We start from the raw sequence: 22123 nt of genomic DNA, 5'->3' as shown, positions 1-22123 counted from the left end.
ACTTAATATTTAGTGCAGCATGCATACCTATATAGACCAGCAACCAGGAAACATTTATCACACTTACATGCATTTCATTAGAGTGATAGAAAAACAAAGGGGGAAGAAAGGTAAGAAGAAATGGGTAAAACCAAGATAACAAACTTGCAACAAGTTTATTAAGTCTTTAGTCTAAAGTGGAGAAATTACTTAAAGGGCCAAGCACCATCAGCAAGATCCCTTGGTGCAGAGCCAGAAGTAGTCCCTTGAACACCACCAAGGTGTGGCCCCCAGAGACCCGGAGTTGAAGCCGGGGCAAGTGAATTAGCTTTAACAGAAGAGAAATGGAGGAACCATAAAACATTAAGGATGAATTCAGAAAGACCTGAGACCATGGAAAACTTGCCTGCCCTCTATACTATTTTCCAAGGAGAGGTTGCTATGGTGATAGATTATGAAGACTTTATCAAAATCCCAGGCTGTCGGAAGCAAGATTTGGTCCATCGAACTCACATGTCATCATGTTGTATGGATAAGCCCTCTGAGATTGTGGACATTGGAGATAAAGTATGGGTGAAACTTATGGCCGAGAGATAAAAAATGATAGACTGAAAGTATTCCTCTCCATGAAAGTTGTCAACCAAGGGACTGGAAAAGACCTCAGTCCCAACAATGTTAACATTGAGCAAGAAGAGAGGCGGAGGCGGTCATTCCAGGATTACCCTGGACAGAAGATCACCCTCGAGGCTGTCCTGAACACTACCTGCAAGAAGTGTGGCTGTAAAGGTCACTTTGCAAAGGATTGCTTCATGCAACCAGGAGGGACCAAATATTCTCTGATAACTGACGAGGAAGCGGAGAAGGAGGAGACAAAGTCAGCAGAGTTAGAGAAGACTGACCCTACAAGGAATTCTTCTAGGAAAAGAAAGAAGGAAAAGGCGAAAAAGAAACACAGAGAGAGGAAATCATCTGACTCTGACAGCTCAGACCCTGAGAGTGATACAGGCAAGAGGGCAAGACACTCACCAAAAGACAGCAAGGCAGCAAAGAAGAAGCACAAGAAGAAGCACAAGGAGTGAGAGTAGAAAGAGTGAAAGGGGTGGTGGTTGAGAGGAGGACCAGGAGCCTTGTGCCTTAACACCATGGCTCCTAAAAAACCTTGATACTGAGGATATGACCTCCCACCCTGTTGACTTCTCTCCTTTGGGAGATGACTTCCCCTGACACAGCTGGCAGGTTTGGGAGGTTGGTGTCAGAAACATCTGCTTGAATGAGTTGTTTCCTTATCTTTTTGGTCCCTTTGCAAGTGACCCCATGCAGCTCACCCATTCGTTCATTCAATTTCATTCAGCAGAAGGTCCTATTACCCTCTGCAGCTGCCACTGCAGCGCTAGATTCCTGTTTGGGGGAATCTAGGCTAGAGCCACAGGTGGTACTACTGTGGTGAGTCTGGCTGTAGTTGTGGTGCTGCCCTTCATTGATTATTGGGTAATCTCTGCTGCATCCAATATGGTGGCAAAGGTAGAATGGCAGTATGAGGTAGAACAGGGTGAGAAGTGGTGCTCACTTTTTTTCCACGCCCCTTAATATGATTCTACGCTATATAACCATTGTGGTCACAGCCAGAAAGCCATTGTTTGCAGTGACTGAGCTTTTGCGTGACATTTCGCCAGATAGCTGGAGCTAAGATTATTGCTCTACTTTGTATTTACTACTGTGTGAGTCAGTTGGTTGCACTTCAGGTTTCTGCTTGAATTCCTGACACTAAATGAAGTGTGTTTGGTTCTAAAAAAATATGTGGCCCCAAAACAAACAAACGAATTGATCTTTTAAAGTAATCTTTGCTCAAATGAGTTGCAGCTCTCTTATAAATTAATCCAATTAATGTCCATTTTACTCTTACCTTCACCTTTATAAATACTGAAATAAGTTAGATAAATACAAATCAAGTAACTCTCATCTTCTATAAACTCACTGGAAAAAGTGGACTCTGTGCTGACAACAGAGTAAACTGGCTTCCTAGAGATAAGCTACTTGGATTTGAACCCCAAATCACCTCCTTTCTAACTGTGTGACCTTAGAGAATGCAGTTCACTTTCCTGACTTGCAAGATTTCATCTGTTTTATAGGAATATTAACAGTGTCCAGTTCAGTGTTACAATGACTAAATGAGATAATTGATGTGACAGACTTAGCTCAGTGTCGGGCAAAGAGAGAGAGCTCAGTAAACCCTGGATAGTTTTATTGCTGAATACGTAACTTAATCCTGTGATCCTTCAAGATCTTATCTGTTAACATGACCTTAGATCTGAGATCCTCAAATCATCTTAGCATTTCAAACATGTGGAATAATGTCCTTTTAATGAATTACTTTATTCTTCACTTAAGAACTAACATTGTACAGCTCATTGGGTTTGCATGAAAAATATCACACTACACCCCAGTGCATTTTAAATTTTTAAATCTATGTAAGTGGACAAATCTAAGATAAAGAATAAAAATTTTCTGAATTTTACATACCATAAATCTGCTTTTGTATGTTCATAAACACTGGGTTCATGGTGAAATAAATTAGCACACTAAAGTATACATATGTCAACAATTACTGAGTTCAGTAGTTTAAGGTCTGATCCAATGAAATTTTCACTGGACAATAAGCATTATATATGAAAAAATGTTATTTATGGGACAAAAATAACTGAAGTATAAGTGTATCATGTACGCATTTTTGTATATTTCTAAATGTCATAACTTGGGAAGGAATAATGCCTTCAATTTGGCATATCCAACTATGTTCCTCACATCAATATATTTATGTCATCATTTTCCATATATCAGCTCTGATTTATAAACAATTAGTCTTGTTGAAAACAAAGTAGAAATGTGACTTAACTCATTATAAAAATATAAAAACTTGTAATAAAATAGGGTGGAAAAAAATTCTCCTACCCAATAAAGAGCAATGTTTAAGGGTTTCATGCATAAGTAAGAAATGTAATTTATTTTAACCTATTCTTTTGCTTCAAAAGTTAAAGGTCTAGTAGACAAATACTGATTCTACTGGTATAACTCTAAACTCAACATAGCTGTAATAGCCTACTTCCAATGTATTTCACCTGGGTTATTTTTTTTTAATTTACAGAATCCATTTTTAAACTATTTTCCAAGAGAAGCCTGTATAAGACAGAGAAGAATAACACATGTATACTTGTTTTTTTAAAAATTTTTATTAGTGAAACACCATGAGGTACAGTTAGACTTACAATTTTTTGTGCTTGGGTTTCAGTTACACAATGATCGAGTACCCATCCCTCCACCAGTGCCTGTTCTCCACCACCAATGATCCCAGTTTCCCTCTCACCCCCTATCCCCCCATCCCACCCTGCCTCTGTGGCAGGGCATTGCCTTTTGTTTTCTCTCTCCTTTTGGGTGCTGTGGGTTGCAAAAGAGGCATTGAGTGGCAATCATGTTCGGTTTATAGTCTACTTTCAGCATGCATCTCCCATCCTGGGAGGATCCTCCCAACACCCTTTACTTGGTGCTCCCCTCTCTATCTGAGCTGCCTTCTCCCCCAGCATGTGCGGCTGGCCTCCAAGCCATGGAGTGAACCTGCTGGTACTTATCTCGACTATTCTTGGGTGTTAGTCTCCCATTTTGTTACTTCATATTTCCCAGATGAATGCAATCTTTCTATGTCTGTCCCTCTCTTTCTGATGCATTTCATTTAGCATGATACTTTCCATGTAGAACCACTTGTATGTAAATTTCATGACTTCATCTTTTCTAACAGCTACATAGTACTCCATTGCGTAGATGTACCAAAGTTTCTTTAACCAGTCATCTGTTCTCGGGCACTCGGGTTTACTCCAGATTTTGGCTATTGTGAATAGTGCAGCAATGAACATAAGAGTGCAAATGTCATTTCGACTATACTTTTTTGCCTCTGTGGGTTATATTCCCAGGAGTGGTATTGTTGGGTCAAATGGGAGCTCAATTTCTAATTTTTTGAGAATCCTCCATACTGTTTTCAAAAGGGCTGAACCAATCAGCATTCCCACCAGCAGTGAAGGAGAGTCCCTTTCTCGCCACATCCATGCCAACACTAGTTGCTTTTGTTCTTTTGGATGTGAGCCAGTCTCTGTGGTGTGAGATGATATCTCATTGTTGTTTTGATCTACATCTCCCTGATGATTAGTGATGTAGAGATTTTCTCATATGCCTTTTAGCAATTCAGATTTCTTCTTTGGGAAAGTTTCTGTTCATTTCATCACCTCATTTTTTGATAGGGTTAGATGTTTTCTTCTTGTAGAGTTCAACCAGTGCTCTGTATATCCTTGATATCAATCCTTTATCAGGTGGAAAGTGGTCTAAAGCACATTCGGACTAGCCTAATGCATGAAGGAACCACGAGGGGAACCCAGAGGCGTGGGACCAAGCCTGCTCGAACTGGGACTGGGCTTCCTCCACCAGGATCCCCCATCTTCCAGTATGTAGGCATTACACCCACCAACTGCCCCCGGCACCGTGTAATCCCATCAATGGCCAAGACCCAGAGACTATAAAACCCATTTCCCGGAAGCATGTGGCTGCATTTGCAGCCACACAACATCTTATTATCTAGTTCTTAATATGGAGAACATGGCAGACTACCAAAAGTAACCTGCTTACATGGCAGAGTCTGGTAAACTCCCTGTGGCATATTCAATATACCAAAAACCAGTAACAATGATGGGTCTCTTTCTCCTGACCCTGAAAGAGCCTTGAATGTGGCACTTTCTAAAATCCCAGGGCTAGGACGAAGGAGACATTACTGGTGCCTGCTCGAGGAAATCGATGAATAACAGGATGGCAGTGATGCAGTGATCAGATGAGTATTGGATAAATATCCTTTCCCACTCTGTAGATTGTCTTTGTATTCTGGTTACTGTATCTTTTAAGGTTCAGAAGCTTCTTAATTTAAGGTCGTCCCACTTGTCTATCTCTGTTTCCACTTGGTTGGTCAGTGGAGTGTTGTCTTTGAAGATACCGTTAGCCTCAATATCATGGAGGGTTTTGCTGACTTTGTCTTACATGTATCTTATGGATTTTGGCCTAATGTTGAGATTTTTAATCCATTTTGATCTGACTTTTGTGCATGTTTTAGGTGGAGGTCTAAGCCGATTTTTTTGCATGTGGTTGTCCAGTTATGCCAGCACCATTTGTTGAAGAGATTTTCCTTGTTCCACTTCACATTTCTTACTCCCTTATCAAAGATTACATGTTCATACATTTGGGGTTGTGTGTATGGATATTCCACCCTGTTCCATTGGTCTGTGGCCCTGGCTTTGTTCCAGTGCCAAACTGTTTTAATTATTCCTGCTTTCTATTAGAGTTTGAGGTTAGGGAGGGTAATGCCTCCCCACGTTGATTTCCCAAGAATTGCTTTAGCTATTCATGGGCATTTGTTGTTCAATATGAATTTCAGAGTGCTGGATCTATTCTTTGAAGAATTTCATGGGTATCCTCATAAGGATCATGTTGACTCTGTATAATGCTTTGGGGAGAATTGCCATTTTGACGATGTTGAGTCTTCCTATCCATGGTATGGGATATGTTTCCATTTCCTCGTGTACTCTTTTATTTCATGGAGTAGCATTTTGTAGTTTTCATTGTAGAGGTCCTTTACCTCTTTACTTAGGCTGATTCTGAGGTATTTGATTTTTCTGGTGCACAATTGTGAACGGGATTATTTTTTTCATGTCATTTTCCTCTGTCTCACTATTTGCGTAGAGGAAGGCCATGGATTTTTGGGCATTGATTTTATAGCCTGCAACTTTACTGTACAAGAATATTGTTTCTAGGAGTTTCTTGCTAGAGTATTTAGGATTCTCGAGATATAGTATCATATCATCTGCAAATAGTGTGAGCTTGATATCTTCCTTTCCTAACTGGATGCCTTTAATGTCTTTTTCTTGCCTAATCGCTATTGCAAGTACTTCCAGTACTATGTTAAACACAAGTGGTGATAGTGGGAATCGTTGTCTTGTCCCTGATCTTAGAGGAAAAGCCCTTAGTTTTTCCCCATTGAGGATAATGCTTGCCATGGGTTTGTCGTAGATGGCTTTGACTATCTTGAGGAAAGTTCCTTCAAAACCCATTTTTGTGAGTTTTCATCATAAACGGGTGCTGGATCTTGTCAAAAGGGTGTGGATCTTGTTTGCTCTGACTGTTCAGATGAGTTTCTCGTAGGAGGCAGAATGTTGGGTTCTTTCTCTGAATCCATTTTTTGCTACTCTGTGTCTCTTGATTGGTACATTTAGACCGTTGACTTTGAGAGAGATTATTGTCATGGGGTTTTGTGCCATCGTTCTGTAGGGATTGGTTGTGCTTATAAGTGTTTTCCTCGCTATCTTACATAATCTCCTTTAATCCTTCTTTTACGTTTGGTTTTGAGTCTATGAAGTTCCCGAGTGTTGTTTATCTGCAAAATGGTGTATCATTCCATTGAGTTTGAGTGAGAGTTTAGCTGGATAAAGTATTCTTGGTGAGGCATTCATTTCATTGAGTTTTTTCATTATATCCCACCATTGTATTCAGGCTTGAAGGGTTTCCTCTGATAGGTCTGCTGAAAATCTAAGGGGTGCTTGTATGTGATTTCCTTCTTTGACCTTGCTGCTTGCAGTATTGTGTCTCTATCCACAGCATCCATAATTCTGACTGTGTTATGCCTTGGAGTGTTTTTATTAGGTTCTCTTTTAGCTGGCATCCTTCTGGCTCCTTGGATCTGGCTGTCTGCATTCTTTAAATCTGGAAACTTTTCAGCAATGATTTCTTTGACTGTGGCTTTTTCATTGGGGTTTTCTCCCTGTCCTTCTGGTAGTCTGATGATTCTAATGTTGTTCCTCTTGGAATCATTTTCTAGATCTCTGATTCGCCGTAGAGTTATTTTGAGGTCTTTTTCCATTGTTTGTTGTTCCTTATGCGATTTCTGTTGCTCATCTTCAAGTTCACTAATCCTGTCTTCAGCTGTAGTCATTCTACTGCTGAGGTCACCCAGTGAGTTTTTAATTTTATCTTCCAAATCCTTTATTTGTGACATTTCTTTTTGTAGCTTCCTTATTTTTGCTCTCATTTCTTCCTGTATTTTCTCAGCTATCCGTTCCACTGTTTCTTTCATTTCTTCCTTGAAATTTCTGGATGTCTCATCCATTGATTCTTTGAATTCCTTGAACAGCCTCAGCATTTCGTCACTGAATTCTTTATTTGAGAGCTCATATTTGTGGGTAACCCCTGTTGAGGATTTGGGACTCTTTTCTTCGTCTTCTCCTCCTAGTGGAGATTTGCGCTGTTTCTTCATGCTTTTGTGGTTGTATAGAGGTAAAGCCTTGAAGTTTACTACCACACTTCCCTCTTATTGTGGGAAAGGATTCCTACTAAGGTCGGTCAATGGTGGTCACCCTTCTCCCCTTCTAGAATATGTCCTTCCTCTCAGACTTAATCTGTGGTTTATGATAGGCAATGAGCGAAGCGCTGGAGAATATGCTCTTTTATATTGGGCTTATACAGCTACTTTGCACACTGTTTTTTCGCTGGAATGGGAGTAGGCCATTGGATTACTATCGTATTGTGTTTGAGGAAGCCAGGACATCTTCCACAGAATTAGGTGATGAAGTTTGGGATGTGAGTTGAGAGTACTAGGAGTGGGAAGTATAAATGTGGCTGCCACAGAGAAGGCCACGCCCACAGCCAGTCCAGATGCTAGTTCACAGACCTGTTGAGGGGTAGGGGACAGTGACTTTTCGGGCTTGCGCTGGCTGCGGAAGTGGAGGCAGGTGCCCCAGGCCAGGGTCCCTGCAGCAGCGGCTGCTGTTCAGGGTTGCAGGTTTAGGTGGGAGGGGGTCACAAGGAGGGGGCACCAAGTAGGTACAGACCTGTGGGGGGGCAGCGACTAGTATACTTCTACATATTTTAAAGGAAAGAGTGCGTATTGCTGTGTTTATTTTAGCCTAAACAATATGCTACTCAAATTAGCAACTTTATAATAGATTTATTAAAAAGCAAACTATTCATTAGCTATGAAATAAGTAAGAAAATAATTAGAACAATTGAAACAAAAAGTCAGAAAATAAAACCGTTGTAATGTGAGAAAATTATTTTTATAGTATTTTACTATCAAGAAAACTGGCAAGTCTCTCTCATATCTGTTCTTACATATAAACAGCTGCAGTAGCATCTTTATCTGCAATTTTACCCTCCCTCTAGTCTGCATTATATTTTCTTTTATTTACTGTCTGCAAATGACCACTCAGTTTCATTTTCTCTTTGTTCTAAACACTCATGGATTATTGTCTGTGAGATCTAATAAAGAGTTTTCTTTCTTAATTCTCAGTGTCCTCAAAAGCAAGTTCTCTTAAAATGGGTGAATGATATAAAATACATAAGTGATAAAATGTGAAGTAGTATTCCATTTTAAGGAGGAGTTTATTGAATTTGAATAACATATATTCAGTTAAATTATAATGATCACACTGGTCACCCTTTCCTCATTTCCTTCAACAATGACCTGAATATTATTTTCAGATTAATTTCCTTAAACCATGCAAGAGAGACACTTCTCTGCATGAGCACTTAATATAGTTTTCTTTCTTGCATTTAATTTTTCACTGGGTGTAAAAAGTGTGCATTGATAGAAAATCTAGAAAGATGTGGTTTTAAATTCAGTGAGAAAATAAATCATGAACTAAAGAATGGGAAGAAAACTTGGGTACAAGAAGAATGGAGCAGAACTCATACAATAAGAAAAAGTGATTTCATGATGAAGGCCAAATGCTCTGTAATTACACATTCTCACTGCCATATCTAAAGGTTTTCCAAAAGAAAGTTATTAATAATAATAAACTCATTCTGAGTTAAGCCCCAATTTCCACTCTTCTCAGTAGTTAATGAAGTGGTAGAAGCTTCTTCTGAACCACCTCAGATAAAAATAATTCACATGACAAAGTGACACAACTTGGGGAGGCCTGTTCAGAACACACTGGGGCACATATATACCTTATATACGTGGGAGTAGAATGTGTCACAAATTTGTATCCCGAGGGATGAGTGAAGAGAAAATGCCTCCACTTGATCCTATGCTTCCTCAGTCATCAGCTCTTCTGTGAGATGTGTTTACCCTGCACACTCAGGTTTGCAGATGCAAAAACGCTTAGACAGGTTCCCAGAATTTCTATCAGAGAAATCCCAGAGCAGAATACAAGAGATCAATTGATGTTTTCTGGGAAAACATAGCCAGACTTCAACTGTTCCAAATGCCTTACCCTCCATGATTTTAAGTTGCTTAAGTCTGAAAATGAATTCGGAACAGTTGTGCTCAAAAAGTTCCATAAAATAAGCCAAATTCTTCTTTCATCTTTTGTATATAGTGTATAACATTTATGGTTAACTTAAACCATTGTATTCCTCACCACATTTTTTCCTATCTCTTATATGTTCTTCCCTCGCTATGCTATATGGTCTTATTAAAACTTGAATAATAATAATAAAAATAAATGAATTGGTTATAATTTGTTCTTTAGGTGTTCAAAATGATATGGTATATTCCTTAAAGGGCTGGAGTGATAGCACAGCGGGTAGGGCGTTTGCCTTACAAGCGGCCAACATGGCCAACCCGAGTTCGATTCCTCCGCCCCTCTCGGAGAGCCCGGCAAGCTACCGAGAGTATTCGATATGCCAAACACAGTAACAACAAAATCTCCAATGGAGACGTTACTGGGCCCGCTCCAGCAAATAAATATTCCTTAAAATTTTGCAATCAATTGACTTTGAGTTTTTTTATAAAGGAGGTTTAGTATAAAAAGTAGTCCAGATTTTGTTCTTGGTATCATTAACTGAACATTTGCTTTGTTCAGTCAGTTGAAACTACCAAAAAGACCTGCATAAGACCATGGATTCTTGTGATCCATGTGTTACCTGACAATTGTTTAATTCTATTAATAAATATAAAATGTATAATATGTCTAGGACATATGCATTAATATTTAGATTATGAAAAAAACAATGCCCATTTCTGAGAAAATGAAATTTTAAGTTCGTCATTTTCTTTTTTTTAATTAATTTATTTATTGAATCACTATGAGAAAAGTTACAAAGTTTTCAGGTTTGAGTCTCGCTCATACAATGATAAAACACCCATCCCTTCACCAGTACATATTTTCCAACACCAAGAACCCCAAGATCCCCCCACCCCACCTCTCCCGATGCCTGTGAGGCAGATGATTTCCATTTAACTCTCTCTACTTTGATTACATTCATTATTTTTACAAAATATGCACCATTATTATTTGGAATTTTCCCCCAACAATCAGACCTGCTGAAAAGGCATTGTGAAATAATTTGTTTTCTATTGCTGGTTATTAAGAACTTATGATGCTGCACGGCTACAATAGTGGCCGCATGATTTTGGATTTCTGAAATTTTACTAATTAAGTCTGGAGGGATTTTAGTTATGAGATTGACTTCTGTGCCTCTGGGGCCATGGCCGTGCCGGAGAGCCACTCATGGGGGGAACTCTCAGCCTTGGCAGGGCGGGAAGGACGTAACGGTTCTGCCCCCATCCCACGAGGCCACAGTTGCCCCATCGTCACTGTGGGCTCATATCTGGCTGTCTAATAAGCTCTGAGGTGGTGGCCACCATGCTGCCGGGAGGGAAAAAGGCAGAAGGGACAGACAACCTTTCCCTCTCGGGGTGGGGCATGGTTCCGTAGTTCAATGCATAGTTCATTCACATTTCTGCCAAAAGCTGCTGAGCTCTGAATTAGGTCCGTGTGCCTCTGGGGCCAGGGCCATACCGGAGAGCCACTCCTGAGGGGCAACTCTCGGCCTTGGTGGGGCAGGAAGCGGTTTGTCATTTTCAATAACAAGTATTATTTTCAAATTTGGATGCTAAAATAAAAAAATGGTAAAGGTAAAGGCCCTCCCGTTGATCATCGATTTGCTCGAGCGGGCCCAGTAACGTCTCCATTGGAGACTTTGTTGTTACTGTGTCTGGCATATCGAATACGTCACGGGGAGCTTGCCAGGCTCTGCTGTGCGGGCGAGATACTCTCGGTAGCTTGCCGGGGTCTCCGAGAGGGGCGGAGGAATTGAACTCGGTTTGGCCATGTTGGCTGCGTGCAAGGCAAATGCCCTACCACTGTGCTATCGCTCCAGCCCAAAATAAAAAACTGAATAATGAAAAAAGTATATGCATATTTTAATATCCAAAATGATATTTAAAGGCAAGAAATATGGCATAATGCTTACATGTGAGTAGTTGCATTGATGTGCTCTGACATGATTATCCATAAAGAATACAAATTAAAAGCATCATTTAGTTCTAAAAAAACTATATGGATCCTAAAATGCTATTCATACATGAACAAAATAAAAGTTATTCCACGATTAAAGAATTTTTCATGCGCAAGATGCAGAAACATTTATTAGTGATTATTCAGATTAATCCAATACTTTTTTGTTTTATCCTTGATAAATTATATGTATATACATTTATATATATATAAGTACATATATATGTTCTGAACATGTTTGTTGAAAGACCAAGTGAGTACAAGAATAGTTAATTAGCATTTTGGACAGCACAGAAAAAAGTTCAATCATCTAGTCATCTTTTACATACAGCTCAGGATTGTTTGCAATTAGATCCAAAGTTTTCTCTCTCTCTCTCTCTTGCTTTCACTCTCTCTCTCTCAGTCTCTCTCCCAATAATCAAGTCATTAAAAAGCACAAGATACAATGCTAAACTTTAGAAAAAGAGAATATAAAATAACATCCCTGTCTAAGGAGATCACAGTGGAGAAAAGGGGAAAATACAATTTAAGATGTAAGGAAAGCTCTCTAAAGAAGTGATCAAGGTAGAAATTCTGTTGAAGTTTAGAAGGTACATGTAGAGGAGTTTCATCTGAGGAAAATATGAAGACTCTGAATCACTAAGCAGCATTTCAACAAATATCTTTGACTGTTAACATTTCTTTTATTTTAACTTTGTGAAATTTATTTTTCATTTGAATTTTTTTCTTACATGAAATTCTGGGCAGAGCGGTAGAACAGCATGTAAGTAAGTCTCTCACTTTGCACATTGCTGACCCATGTTCTATACTGAGTGCTGCTAGGTGTGGCCAGAAACAAACAAACAACAACAAAAATGAAGAATCTGCCTGTATTCTCTCTTTGGTTCTAGATTCTACTTTTATTTTATTTTATTTATTTATTCATTTTACAGTTACAAAGATTTCATGTTTGAGTTTCAGTTATACAATGATAGAATACCCATCCCTCCAACAGTGTACATTTTCTACCACTAATGTCCCCAGTATCCCTCCCACCACCCCCATCCCACCCCAACCCCTGCCTCTATGGCAGACAGTGTCTCTCTCTCTCTCTCTCTCTCTCTCTCTCTCTCTCTCTCTCTCTCTCCCCCCCCTTTTGGGCATTGTGGTTTGCAATACAATAGAGAGGCCACCATGTTTGGTCCTTTATCTGCTTTCAGCAGACATCTCCCATCCCTAGTGATCCTTCCAACCATCATTGACTTAGTGATCTGGATCCTACTTTTTTACCCACTCAGCTATTCTGTGCCTTTTGAAAACCAATGAATTCAGGTCACTCACAATTTAGAGTGGAGAAACATGCATGGGGTTTCATTATAGTCGTCCTACCTTTTGTTTTTGTTTTAATGATTTTATGAGAATTTTCTTTGGTCTTTTTCTTTGAGTGATTTCCTCTGGTGATTATTTCAGTTCTCTCCATTTTTTTCTGTTTCCTCTTAAGATTTTATTTTTGTAGTTACCATGAGGTTTGTGCTAGTCTACGTGCATCTAAGCCTATTTTAAGCTGGTATTGATTCAACATCTTATGACTGGACAGATTATATCCTATTATTCCTTCCCTTTTATGTTTTGCCATTGTTTCATATTATTCTTGTGTGTGTTACTACTACCACCATAATCAGGTTGTATATTCTTTTGCATTTTCTTTGTCTGTAAAAGAATATTTCAGCATTTCTTACATTTTAGATCTGGTAAACTCCATTAGCTTTTGTGTATTTGGAAGAGGCTTAATTCTTCCATCATATTTGAATGGTATTTTTTAGGAAGGAGTATTCAGACCTGGAAGATTTTGATCATTTGGAATTATGAATATATACCAATTCCTTTCTCCTAGCCTTTACTATTTCTATTGTGAAATCTGTTGATAGTTTGATGATATTTTTGTGTGTCACATATGTTTTCTTTAAAGTTATTTTTTAAAATATCAGCTTTTGATAATTTCACAATAATGTGTCTTGGTATCTTTTTGCCTTGAGAAACTTAAGGTTCCTAACAACATTCTGGATTTCTATGGTGAATTCTTTTGCATATGCTTTGTTTTCAAGTTGGAAGTTCTGTGACTCTTGATGTGATGTTCCATTTTATTTCTCAGAATCTTGGATATGAGTTGGCAACGAAGGGTTGGCATATTAGGAGAAGGCATCTCTTCAAATGCTGCCCGTGGAAAGGAGGAGGAGGCTGATTCTGAATTCTCTGGTTACCTCCTCTCCTGTTGAACAACACTGAGTTGTCCCTGCTGATCCCGAAGGGAGCTTAAGGATTATTGAGCCACTACCACAACAGTGCAACTGAGGCACACCCAATTCCATCAGGCACTAATAATCCTAAATTGCTTTTCTCTTTCCTTTTTTGTCGTTTGTATTGTTATTTAGCAATCTCCATGAACTCTCTTTGCCAGCTGAGTTCCTATTTTTTTTCTCTAAACATTGTATTTCTGTTTCAAAACTGAAGATTAAATTATTCTTGGCTAACGTATTATTAAATCAGTAATTCAACGAATATATCTTAAATTTCATTATTAGAAACCAATTTGTAGAGGTTTTCATTAAGTTTTCTCGATTTGTTTTTATTATTGAGTCGTTATTTTTTCAATTCACCAAACTAAATCAATAGCCTAAAAAATGACTATTTGGGGACCAGATACAGCTTAGTTTAGAATTTTTGTCTCACATTGTAAGGCCCTTGACTTTGCTCTTCGCAACCCCTCCCAACCACACACACAGTAGTGAGTTGGACAACAAAATGACACAAATAATCCATAGCAAAGATGCTATTAAAAATTAACACTGCAGATTTAACTATATAATAAATACATGATATTCATAGAGAATATGACAGTGTATAATGGAGTAGTAAATTCAAAATTCAAGAATGAACATGAATAAACAAAAGGAAAAATATTTATAAGAATCACAACTCTGTTGATTTTATAGAATTGTTGGTACATTTTCACCTTTTTTCATCATTATCTGATGAAAATGGCATGAAGATTTTGAATAGTGACACAAATGGGTACATTTGAATTCTTTTTTGTGTTGATTATTTCATATTCACCTTTTTCCTACCAGGGTGATGATAGTGATATTATCTTACCATGTAATGATATCTTATGCATATGATTATTACTAGAATTTTGAAGTAAAGAAAAAAGCAATGAGTTTAGATCTATTGTTTGTCATCTCAAGTAATTTACTCCACGGATCATCATGACTAATCTTCTAAATGATGGAACAACTTTAATGGAAAAAATGAGTAACACATCTATTTCTTTAATTTGATTTTCTAATTTCTTTCTGTAGAAAGCAATGGGTTTATTATGAAACTATTTCATCTTAATTAGATTTAAGGGGAAAGTTACGCCATTTTATTTTTAATTTAACATAATCTTAGATAACTTATCTTATGACAAACAGTTTTTAAATATCTGTAATGGTAAATGGTCATTTTACCCTATAGCTATGTTGGTAAATAATGAATAATGACTAAAGAATCTTCAGAAGCTTTTAGTGTGTACACACAAAAAATCTACTTCTTTTTATGTTTCCTAATGTTTTTTGATGTCTAAATATATTTTAATTTCTTATAAGCTAAATTAATTTTAATTTGTTTATATTATAGGTATGAATTACATTTCAATCATATTTTTTCAATTTTATATATTTCTGAGTTTCAAAAGACAAAAAATAGCTTTCATTGTTTCTGCTTAGTGATCATAGGTGAATCTAATTGTTGTGATGTACAGTTGGTAGGAAACTAAAAAAGAGGAAATATATTACTTGGATAAAATTAGAATAAAAAGTTAATATATTGCTAGCATCATATTAAAATCACAAGTTACAAAGTATGAAAAGCTGAAAATACTCCCAAAATCGTGATACTTTTTATAAAGTAGTGATCTCATACATCTTTAGCCATGTGTACAATGTTATGCTACAGGTGCTATACTTTGGTCTTTGAATTCCAAGGCTCATTTTGTTTCCTACAATATTTTCCAAAGTCATTTTAATATTTTGAAATATAATGGCCATATTTACTTTTTCTGTAGCTTTAAGACCCCATGTTCTTACTATAAAAATACTTGGAATATACCAGATACAGTACTCTACATAGGCACTAAGAAATAATTGGAGTAAAACACTATACAATATACATGGCACAATGTATAATGCATTGGACTTTGAAGAAGTTATTGAAAATAAAAATAATTTAAGAAATAAATTTAAGTTAGAAAAGTAATTGTTTCTTCTCCAATGTATTTTAATTTCAAAGCTTCATCAAAGTCACATAAAGTAAAACAAAATATTGTAAATTTTATTGACATGCAACATTTTATATCGGAAAAGATTTTTCTGCACAGAGAAAAAAATCTACAAAGATGTATTATTGAAATTTATAGTAATTTATAACAATTTAAAGTGATTCTTCTGAAAAAATTTATTCAAGAAGAAAAATGATGGTATGAGCCTTTTAATCAATGTATTTGCCTTTTTAAAAATTGTGAAACAAGAATATTCATCTTCGTTATGGGAAATTGTAAAAGCAAATTATCATAACCAGCAATTTGGTACCGTGATAAAGATTTCATTGAGAAGTCAGTCGTTGAAACAGAATGTTGGAATACAGAAAATAAAATTCAAATACGGTTAGGTAGCTGGGGTGCAAATTGGTGATGTCGTTGCATGATTACCTGAAAGGGAATAGGGAAATCAAGGTTAGAAATGGACAAAGGTCAGGTTCAATTGAAACAAAAGAGGTAAACAGTGCAAGTAAGGCATGGAAGGCAGTAAGTAGCCCTATAATGCTAAAAACTAGAAGGTCGGTGCAAACAGCCTGTCTTCACGACCTAATATCTTTGGAAATGATCCTAAATAAATTGTGATATACAAATCTCCAAACCCTTAACTGATTATATCGGATTAACCCTAGTCAAACAACTCTCTGAAGCAGTACTGAGGTATAACTCGAAAGTCATCCAGAAATTCAAAATGACATGAAGATTCCCAGTATATACAGCAATTCCTTAACAAGGACTATAATTAAAGGTAAGTCTTTCCCCTTTGCCTCTCACTCCCAAGCTAAAGCAGGGATCTCTCTCAATGTTCGCTGCCTTTATAGAGTTCAGATTGTGTGAGATGGCAGGAGAGACGCAGACAGAACTTTTAAATTATTACATCTCAGTTAACAATCTTAACTCTAGGTCAACAAATATGACAACTCATCCCTAGTTTTACAAGAGTGGAGGAATATTTTGTGCTCTGATTACTTGACTTCCAGCTCCAGGCACACTTCATTAGTATTTGTTCTTAGGACTGCAAAGTCACTCTCTTGGAAGTTATTGATTTAGAAATGTACCAGAACTTATCTGCTCATTTAGATTTGATATATATATATAGAAAATATATTATTTTATCAAAGAAATATTTGGGATGTCAAAGTAGAGTAGAGATATTTGTATTTATTTTACAGTTTACTATATATATTTGTGCTATGTGTCTATGCACAAATGTGTGCATAGTGTGTGGGAGGGGGTGTGTACTTGCATGCATATGTGTGTGTACTTGTGTGTGTCTGTGTATGTGTGTGTGTGTGTGTGTATTTTTAGTGATAGTGCTTTGACTGGAGTAGGATAAAATTTATTACTAGCTACTCAGACACCACAGAACAAAATTTCTCATTCTGATAACTACTAAATTTTTTTTTTGGAGTGGTACTGCCATGGAAATTGAGCCATTGAGCTGGTTTAAAAAAATCAGCTCTAAAGCAAAGTAGGACTTATGAAACCCATAAATTAACATTTGGAATAAGATTAATGCATCATAATCTCACTCTATATTTAAAATTCAATCTTCTATTTCACAAACTGAAATAATGATGAAGCCTCAAAAAAAGAAAACCACCTCATCTTGAAATGCTAAGTCTATGGTGTTCTAAATTTTATACCAGCATGTATAACTACATGCATAGATTGGGGAGATTGGCAGATATGTGGATGTCAACCTCATTTCTTAAGGGGTAAGAAGGAAATTATGTATTTTGAATCTACGAGGATGTCTGCAAACTGTGGGGATCAGCATTTTGGGAATCTCAGCATTTCAAATGTGAACAGTCTCTGTTTAGATTCTATTGAATAGTCCTCATATTTTGTCAATCATGTTTAATTTTTTTAAAAAAATGCGAACTTGCACAGTGAAAGCTTAAGTATTTCAGAATGAATGTCAGATATAATAGTGAAATATTGATTGTCATACTCCACAGTTCAATAAATGATATGTAGGAGCTTTGAAGATTAAGGCATAGGTTGATCTTTGTATTAACTCCCAGTTTATGAACACAACGGAGACTTAGGTCTGGATACTAGAAACTTAATGCCAGTTATTTTTTATTGTTGATAACTTACTACATTTGAAATATTTTAATAAACTATTTTAAGTAAATTAATTTAACTAACTATCACAGTAATTCTATGAGACAATTTCTTCATTTACAGAGGAGGACCCTGCGGGTTAATGACTTTGAAAAATTTCTCTAAGGGTCAGGGATATACCTAACGGACTGAACCCATGCTTTGTATACCTGTGGTTTGGTATCATGGTGCGGACTCCCGAGTACTGCCAGGTGTGACCCCAAACCACTATCCTTCAAAAATAAACCTTTTTAAATTTACAGCGCTCAAACCAAGATTCGATCTCAGGCCAGAAATTTACCAGAATTATTTCTCACCAACAATGAAGGAAAGTCCCTTTCTCCCTGCATCTGTTCCAGCATTCGTTCTTTTGGCTATGTGCCAGTATCTGTGGTGTGAGATGATATCTCATTGTTGCTTTGATTTGCATCTCTCTGATGATTAGCGATGTGATCATTTTTTCACGTGCCTTTGGGCCATTTGTATTTCACTCAATCATGAAAAACTTTGTAACTGTATCTCACAGCAATTAAACAAATAAAAATACATATAGAGGAAAAGAATAATGGCCATTGATCTGTGAGAAGAGGGAAAAACAGGTGATTTTTAAAATAAAGAAACGACTCAGATATAGTGGATATACTGATGAAAACCCATAGTGCATCTTGAAGAGAGAATCTTAACATAACTTAGACTAAAATAGCATAATTCAAATAAATAAATTAAACATAATGTAGGGTTACATACAAGCTAACCAACCTATGTTATGGGAAAAGGCACTCACAATGACAACCACTACTTCAAAGTGTCACGAAATATGTAATGTACTTGCAAATATTTAAAAAATTTTATATCTCTCTCTGATTTTTATAATTTACATAACATTCCATTATATTAAATAGTCTCTGCTTAAATATCATATCTTACATGTCAAAATAATACTAATTTTTTAAAGTAGGAGTACTGCTATTTATCCAGTCATTGATTAAGTTGACTGAATTGGGCATGAACTCCACATAACTTTTTTAAAATTTTTTTTAAATTGGATATTTGTGAGATAGACCATTTCAAAGCTGTTGGTAATTGAGTTTGTCATACAATAATCCAGCACTGATCCCTCCACCAGTGCGCATTTCCCACCACCAATGTCCCCCATTTTCATACTACCGTCCACCAATCCCATAACCCCCACCCCAGCCTCCCTCTATGGGAGGCACTTTCCTTCTTGTGCGCGCTCTCTCTCTCTCTCTCTCTCTCTCTCTCTCTCTCTCTCTCTCTCTCTCTCTCTCTCTCTCTCCTTTTGTGCATTATGGTTTGCAATACAGGTGCTAAGAGGTCACAGTGTTTGTTCAGGACATTTGGCATTTTTATCAGGAAAGTTAGGCTAGAGTAGCTTTTCAATGGAGTGTCTGCCTTGGGGTGTGGGTGTGACTGCCAAGACTTCCAGAAGTACAGGAAAGTGGGGTGAGGTTGCCATCCTGACCCCGAGAAAGTCTGGAGACTTCAGTCACAAAACCTGAATATCAAAATTTTCAACAGATTATATCTTGGTGAGGTCCATCCTGAGATGGTGGAGTCAGGCCGGGGTATGGCAGCAATTTTGGATTGTGGCAGCAAGCGGCTGCCGGGGGCTCTGCTTGGGCACTCACAGACCAACCCACCCGCCTCTGATTTACCACAGTCTGTTCAGCTATGTGCGGGTCCAAGCTTAACGGCAGCTTTTGATCTCTTTTACGATTTATTTATGGGTCTCTGAAGCAAGGCCGGTAATAGAGCTTACATGGTGGAGCTGGGGTTGGTTTGTGGGGGTGATTGCCAGAGCTTCCATGGGTATGGTGCTGCCAGCAGGTCAATCTGTACCTGTGAGGCGAGTACATCAGCAGCCTGATGGCGTCTTCAGACTTCCAGATACCCCAAATTGCTGCTGTTCCTTTGGCCAGACCCCAAAAACTTGGGGCAAAGTTTACCAAGAAAGTTAATGGCCAAAAGTTAGGTATATGGGAGACACACATACAAACCACCTCCAGCTCCGCTATATAATTGGAGGCACGGCCTCTCTGGTTCCTGATCAAACTGCTTAATGGCCATGATTCTAGAGACTCAAAAACAAATCTCAAAACCCAGTGGCTTTTGGCAGAAATGCATCTGGACCACACAGTAGGTTACCGTCGCCGGGCTCCCCAGGGGGGAAAGGGTGCTGTCCCTCCACCTGCTACCCTTTGGTGGCTTGGTGGCCACCATGCACCAGTCAGGTTTGGGCCGCAGTGACAAGACATGCGGGGCCTCACGGGATGAGTGTGGAGCCGACCCTTTCCCTCCCACCCCAACGAGACCCTGAGTCACCACCAATGAACAGTTTCTCTGGCTCCTGATCAACCCGTTTAATGGCCATGATCCTAGAGACTCAAAAGCAAATAGTGGAACCCAGCGGCTTTTGGCAGAAGTGTGTCCAGTACCTGCAGTAGGTTACTGGTGCTGGGCCACACCAGGTGGTAATAGGTTTCGTGCCTTGGCCTTTTCCCCTTGGTGGTCTGGTGGCCACCATCCTCCAGAGGCCACAGGACAGTCAGGTTTGGACCCTCAGTGATGAGACACATGGGGCCTCATGAGATGGGGGTGCAGCCAGCCCTTTCCTCCCCGTCCCAACCAGACCCCGAGTCACCGCCCCATGAACAGCCTTTCTGGCTCCTGATCAAGCTTCTTAATGGCCATGATCCCAGAGATTCAGGAACAAATCTCGAACTCAGTGGCTTTTGGCAGAAATGCATCCAGACCCTCTAGTAGGTTAGTGTTGCCAGGCAATTCCTGGGAGAAAAGAATGCAGTCCCTCCGCCTGCTAGCTCTAGGCGGCTTGGTGACCGTCATCCTCCAGAGGCCATTGGACAGTTAGGTTTGGGCCCTCAGTGATGAGTCATGCGGGGCCTCACAGGATGGGGGTGGAGCTGGCCCTTTCCTTCCCATCCCAACAAGACCCGAATCACCACCCACGAACGGCCTTTCTGGCTCCTGATCAAGCCGCTTAATGGCCATGATCCCAGAGACTCAGGAACAAATCTCGGAACCCAGCAGGTTTTGGCAGAAATCCCTCCTGATTTAATTGTTAAATTTCAGAATTTCAAAATTGCGCAGCCACTACTGCAGCCACGCAACATGTTATTCATAACCAGCAATGGAAATCAAATTGTCTATTGTTGCCTTTTCAGCAGATCTGAGTGTTGGGGTAAAATCCCAAATAGTAATGGTGGATCTGGTGTCCAAATGTTGAATGTTATCAAAGTGAGAGAGAGTAATATGGAGATCATCTGCCCCACATGTAGGGGGAGGGTTTGGGATGGGGGCATACTGGGGTTTTTGGGGGGTGGAGAATGGGCACTGGTGAAGGTACAGGTGTTTCATTGTATGACCGAGACTTAAACCCGAAAGCTATGTATGTGCTCTCATGGTGATTCAATGGCTAGAGCAATAGCACAGCTGGTAGGGCGTTCGCCTTACAAGCGGCCAACATGGCCGACCCGAGTTCGATTCCTCCGCCCCTCTCGGAGAGCCCAGCAAGCTACCGAGAGTATTCGATATGCCAGACACAGTAACAACAAAGTCTCCAATGGAGACATTACTGGGCCTGCTCGAGCAAATCGACGATCAACGGGAGGGCCTTTACCTTTAAATAAAATTATAAAAAATAAAAAAGTAAGGTGGTGTTCATGCCCAATTCAATCAGTTAATCAGTGGCTGAATAAATAGAAGTACTCCTACATTAAAAGAAAAAAATTAAAATATGGAGGACAAAAATTTGTACATAAATTTTCAAAACATGAAAAGTGGTTTCAGTTTGAAAGTGTTCTGAAAGTGCTAAATGTTATAAGTAATGTTAAATTTAAAAAGGAACTTTTACTCTCCTCAAAAGTATTGAATCCAACCATGATGACTTTTATGATGGCGTTTGCTGATATATTAGGGTATTTTTTGTCTGCCTTTGGTCACTTTTTGAAAAAAGACCTGCAACATATTAATATTCTACACTTTTTTTAAAAAAAAAGGCCACTCACAGTTCTTAAAATAGAATAATTTGGAGGAACATCTGTGACCACTGAAAAATTATTCTGCATAATTAACTGAGGAAGAGATGCAGGAATACCTTCATACAGCTGGGATAAGAGTTCCCCAGTCATCATGATGTGTTAAAGACCATATTTTCTACACTGAGAGTTAATAGACTTGGCTTTATCTTTGACATTGCCATGACTAGTATGTCATATTAGCTAAGTCACTGTGCTTTCCTAGTTTCTGTAGATTGTAGAAGTTGGATTGAATTGCTTGTACGATTGCTTTCAGTTCTCAAACTCTAACAATTTGGTTCATGGCTAAAGTTACCCCTTCG

The 22123-nt window shown here is 38.5% G+C and overlaps 1 pseudogene; it reads left to right on the top strand.

Annotated features, from left to right (window-relative positions):
* Positions 1-278: 278 nt before the first annotated feature.
* On the top strand, positions 279-1773 carry LOC130021370 (zinc finger CCHC domain-containing protein 17-like; annotated as a pseudogene).
* Positions 1774-22123: the final 20350 nt, after the last annotated feature.

Source organism: Sorex fumeus, unplaced genomic scaffold (assembly GCF_029834395.1).
Source record: "Sorex fumeus unplaced genomic scaffold, SorFum_2.1 ptg000015l, whole genome shotgun sequence".
In the NCBI taxonomy this organism is placed as follows: domain Eukaryota; kingdom Metazoa; phylum Chordata; class Mammalia; order Eulipotyphla; family Soricidae; genus Sorex; species Sorex fumeus.
Note: the sequence above shows the minus strand (reverse complement) of the source record. Positions and strands in the feature narration are given on the sequence as shown.